Source organism: Hylaeus anthracinus, unplaced genomic scaffold (genome assembly GCF_026225885.1).
Source record: "Hylaeus anthracinus isolate JK02 unplaced genomic scaffold, UHH_iyHylAnth1.0_haploid 13690, whole genome shotgun sequence".
Classification (NCBI taxonomy): Eukaryota; Metazoa; Arthropoda; class Insecta; order Hymenoptera; family Colletidae; genus Hylaeus; species Hylaeus anthracinus.
Window position 1 is genome coordinate 25955 of NW_026534490.1, and position 6087 is coordinate 32041.

Sequence of the window (6087 nt, forward strand, 5' to 3'; positions counted from 1 at the left end):
TCCTTCGACCCACCCCGCAAACCCCCGACGATCCTATCCTGCCCCCACCAAGCCTATCCCGCTGCACCTTCCTCAACGTCCAACCCCCACCGCGCGTCGCGACTACCCTCCCTATCGCTTCGACCACCCCCTACTACCCTCGCCGTTGCAACCCGTAGCTTCTACTACGTGTTCCTGTTCCACGGCAAGGTGCATAAACGTAGCTATGTGTACGTGAACTCCCGTGTACGCGAGCGCGTTCGTGTGCAACGCGAACCGTGTGTACGCAGGGGATGCACACTCCGAGCCAATCCCGCGGAGAACCCGCCGATGCTACCCCTCTGGAAAACTCCGGCGGAGTTGTAAATTAAGGATTACCTAGGATGCAAATTAATGCCTAAGCGCGCGCGTTTCTACCTAGCCGCGCGCGGATGCCGCGGAGCTAGGATCCTCTCATCCTCCGCGGACTTGGAAACGGAGTGTTGCTCCGGCTGTCGGGCCGCGATAATCGATTGTTATCCGACCTTCTGCGGCATTCAGAGCCACGCGGAGAACAAACTCCCCGGCACGAGCGTTTAACCTATAAGTAGCACGGCACGACGGAGATGGGCGAATTTATCGTCGCGGATACAAATTTCGACGAATGGAAGGTAAACGACGAACGGTAAGTGTTTTGGTGTTTCGTTTGGCGAGGCTGGAATTTTTACGTGTTTACAATGAGTCCTATAAATATTCGTACCCTCTATGTATATTAAAGAAATTTGTTTGAATTAAATATATAAATCTATACATCTATAAGGTTAACATTTATTTGAAAACATTGAAGCTATTACTAGACTTAAGCTATTACTTTCTTTAATGAACATAGAGGATACGAATATTTATGAGACTGATTGTATTTCCTTTCCAATGCTTGGACAATGCCACACTACCCACCCCTAACGTACACTCCACTATCATATAAACCTAGAACCTTATAAATTCTTTGAGAACAACCCCCACAAAATAACAGTTTCTCTCGTCACTTCGCGTGTCTTTATTAACAGAATATTTCTTCTCGCGCGAAAGTCAACAATTCTCGCGCATAAGTAGTCAGGGGTTAAATGAATCCGTTTCGTCCAAGGACCCGCGGTTTTTCCAGCCCCGTGGATTTACGAGGCTTTGGGTCGAGCCTGGTGGGACGGTCCTGGGAAGCGTCGCTCCGAAGTAAGCAGGCCGGAAGAGGAGAGAAAAAAGACGGAAAAGGGGATGAGCTCGCGGCGGTGGCGAGAATAGAGTTTTCTATTTTTCTAATTAGCGGGCTAGTTTAAGGGGGAGGAGCTCGATTCGGCGATAAATCGGCTTCGTAACCACCGTGGCTCGAAAAGAGTGAGGAGACACCCCCGGGGTTCTCTGGGATGAGAAACAGGACTTCGGGAGGTGGGCCAGGACTTTAAAAATGCAAAATTGCGGTGATTCAGCATTCATCGAACACCTGACATCCTTCCGACCGCCAACGGGGAGGAGTTTCCACGAGCTGTCGATAGTTGCGTCCGGGAACTTCCAACTGGGGCCGCGACTACTTGTCCAATTTTTCTGTATTATTCGAATATTTGAATAATCTCGTGATCCAAATGTTCGATGGATTGTGACACGAATACTCGACTGGGGGAATATCGAACTGTTCGAATGTGTGAGTGTTTTGAACACAGGTAGAACCTTTGATGCTTGAGCTAATTAGAGGGGACATGAGTGCTCGCATAAAGGAGTTTTCACGAAAGAGAACAACAAGTGGTTAGCACACCACTTAATGAATATAGTGAAAATAAAACAATATTAAAATCAAAAGTAAAAGAAGATTTTATGTTAGGTCTTCATACAGGAACTAAAATATGTAGGTTAAGTACTATTTAAGAATTATTGTAGTGGCATTCCATTGAGAGAATGCTGTATATGACTACATATTTTAAATATTATTCATTGGGTTGTCTGAGTCCCTGTCGGTGTTTGGGACAGGTCTGAATATGCAAATGGTTGATAACAAATAACATGTTCACATCTCTTAAACGGTGGAAAAGTTGTGGAACAAAATGGTACCTATATAATTCGATAAACATATATCAAAATTCTAACGTGCCTTTGAATTTCTCATAAAAATTGCCACGAACTTTCTGGAAAACCCGATAAAAGTAATTATCATAGAATCATTTTAATAGAATTATCACAACGAACTGAGACTTTCGGAGCAAATGATACCACTCGTGAAAAAGTCACCCTTTAAAAATACCACAGAAAGAGGTCAAGTTGTCGACAGACACAGATTAAACAGAGTATAAATAAATTATACCTCCGAATCGAGAAGAATGGCGATGCCACGTTCCAAATCATATCAAATTATGCGCGTACTCGCACCCCTGCCAACCAACCCCCCCCCCCCCCCCAAGGAAAAGGAGGATGCGAATCGAACGTTCCGACAACGGTTAACAAATCGAAATCGCCCGGAACGAAAAAGAAAGAGGAGCCCCCCTGGAGACGGACTGGTAGAGTGTAAAGGAGAGAGAAAAAAAAAAACAGGAAAATCAAGCGAATAGGAGAAAAATGTTGAGCAGATTCTCTCCCTCCTATTCGGGGACACATAGGCGCAGAGAGCCCAGGCGACCTCTCATCCCCCGTTTCGCGCCGAGACCCCTAAACCATATTCCGCTCACAACCCTACGGAGTCGTGGGGGTTATAACCGTGCTGCCTTCGCGCCCTGGCACACGTATTTTCCACACGTGTGCAATGACAGCCGTGCCTTTGCAGCAGGACTTGCAAGCTAGGCTATACGGAGCTATAAGCAGGGCATGACACAGCATACATCGGATTCTCGCAGAGGGTTCGCGTCGAATTTTAATGGAGGTGCTGCCATCTCACAGTGACCCCTGCAAATGGACCTCTATAGATATCGGCGAAAGAGGAACGAAAAATAAAAAAAAAAAAGAAAAGAAAAGAAAGAAACGAGGAAAAAGAGTAGTCGACGAGGGGTCGTTGGAAGGGGTTGAAATCACTCGGGCGACGGGCACGAGAGCCTACTCCCCCGTATCGCGAATCTGATTAATGGATGGGATTCACGGGCGCGTATTTATATGGATTTAAGCGGCGCTTTCACGCACGCACACGTACGAACGCCGACGCACCGCGAGTCCCGTAAACGGTTAGGTCTGAATTAGGCTGTCGGGGGCGTGCGCGGTCTGTTTACAGCCAGTGGTTCTTCGCCAACCGTGTCGCGAATGTTTGGCGTTTAATTTGTGTATATCACGTAACAGAGGGTTGTAAATCAGCTTTTTAATAAGGATTTTATTAGCCAGACACGATTTGTTCTTAACCTTACAGTGCGTAATTTTTTAAACCGGACCAAACACGAATAACACTCCACCGCAAAAATTCTAATGGCAATTTAACGCCACGTGAATTATTTTTACATTCCAATTCCGAGAGGTGTCTTTAGTCACTTGTTCGGCCACGTTTAGAAATAAGTATAAATAAAACCTCGTTAGTGTTAAGGATCTTCCAAACCGTCCCACAAACTTAAAAAGGTTAAGAACCACTGGTTCGCATGGACAGGGGTGCTCGCGCGCGCGCGCGCTCATCGTGGCATGTGCATTCGAGCACAGAGGCGAGGGGGTGGGTTCCCATGGCGGGGTCGTAGATTTTCTCGCATAAGCTCGTAATTTATCCAGGAACTCGTAATCGAACGGATCCCGTAACGAGGCTCTCGCTGACGAAATGAAATAAGCCTGGGATCTGCTCGAACAACTTCTCATCCCCCCCCGTCCAAGCCACCCCTGCTCGCGCGCGGCGTCGATTTATCGACAGTCCTGTTTATTATTTGGAATCCGGCGAGGCTTACGTCGCTTTTTTAACGATGTCGCCGCTAATGGGACGAGAATGTTCTCCCGTTTTCACTTTTTCAACCCCCGCCAACCCCCTGGAGCCAGCCGACATCGCCAGCATTTTTCCGCCCGCGCGACGAAAGGATCGTTGCACGCCTCGCGTCCGCCGCGTCGCGACGTAATTCCAAGAGACTGTTCAGTCTTAATATAGTTCGGTATAAACGAGGGGTAGATTTTTTAAATTGAACCACCCTGTGGGAGACTGGGTTGATGGATAGATACTATAGAGTTTCATTAAAGAATATCGTGTGTTATTCTGTAGAATAATGTGGAATAATACGGAGTGATGCAGAATAATAAAGAATAATATAGAATAAAACGTGGAGCAAACAAAAAATCCCGTGGATCCCAATAAGAGTACGTCACATAGAGTATTTAAAAAAAAAAAAAACAATTATAGAAGAACAATCTTCTTGTAACTTGTGGTTTGAATTAGTTTGAATTATGATCGGAACAAGAGCTTGTTCGTATGAATAGGTTTGATGTGAAGTCTTGACAAACTTTATAAAGCTGAAATCACAAACTAGTTACCTATTGGTTAGTAATGATTTTGAATATTTTTAGAAGAAAACATCTACCGCTGTCCGCGCGCTGTAATATTACAGCAAAGTCGTATTCTCGGTCATTGCTTGAACGAATATTGTTAATGATTAATGTAACTATTAATCGGTATTATTCGTTCGACATGTTTCGAGATTTTTCTAGATCTGTCTCGTTTCATGCGCATCACTATTTGAGATTAAAAAGCATTTGCTTCAACATTTGAATGTCAATTTATAATTGACCAGCCTAGCCTGATTCTCGTCGATTAAAAGACCTCTGGAAATACTTGAAGGTTGATCTATGTATAATTAAATAAATCAACACCGATAAACAGTGAAACACCCGAGTTGTCCTACCGATTAAAAGGCGTCTGCGAAACATTTCGAGGGGGTAACAGCCTCGTGAATTACCGTCAGGCACGTAAATAGCCATTACGAAACAATTAGCGTCCCTTCGAAGGGTAATCGTTCGTCCGGATTTATAGTCGGCGATTCTCCCTTTTGTGAAGGGAGGCGCGGTATCAGAACGGGTAAAGCGACCTTCTCGGAACGGTGGTATTCTTCTGTTGGCCGAAACCGATAAATCTGTCGCGAACGAATTCGGCTGTGTTCGCAACGGCTCCATTTCGACGGTTGGTCGCAAATCACGCGGAACCGCGGTGCATGCGAGTAAACTCGGCGCGATACCAAAAATTAGTTGGCGGTCCAACTCCGCGGAAACAATAGCGATCATTTCTGACCGGTCGCTGGGTATACCATGCATGCTCCACTTTTACGTTGCTTATCTGAAAATATAACGTCTTGGTCTTCTCGTGACTCTGGGGCCGTTCTTAAACCGAATGTGGACCCTACGCGAGGACATCCAAAGTCCAACATACTTCGCTTGTGGCTATAGAGTATAAGCTAAATACATTAAACGTTTTTAAATTTATTGTATTTAAATATTCACGTAGAAGAAACATTACGCTATTGTACTATTATGCTATCATTTCTTTCTCAAGGATAGTGCAAGTAAAAAAAAATTGGACAAATATCCCCCGAATACGTTTAATGAACGCATATTGGAATAACAATCTGGAACTTCAAGATGCGACTAAAATCAATATCTAGATTAATATTGTTTTTATTATAATCCATCAGGTGAAAAATTTCCGAAAAATTTGAGCACATTTTCACGAGAGAATAATTCACTTTCACGACTGAAAATACATCCTACCCAAAGAAATACACGTTTTCTAGGGCCTGCAGAAGCTCTTGAAAGATCTCTGATACGTCTCCTTCGACGTGACGTAAAAAGAGGCGGCCGAAGCCTTTTGAATGTCCAATATCGCGTCGGACTACTTTTCTCGCGATTTAAGAAATAAAAAAAAAAAAAATACTCGCAGAGAGCCAAATCAGGAGAATTTTATGGGTGGCTGAGCGCAGCGACATCTTTCAAAGCCAAAAAGTAGCACACGCCGATGGTTCGAGCTTTTTGCTTCGTAATTTCTCGACGAGTGTAAAAAAGATACTCCTCACTTGTCGCCCATTTAATGGGACATGTTTACTGTCACTTGAGACGCCCTGGTTAACGACACCTGCTTCGAGTCTAAATCAGAGTGCGCATAATTAGAGGTGAGGCCAGTTGAAAACAATACCAACCTGCTACAGAAAA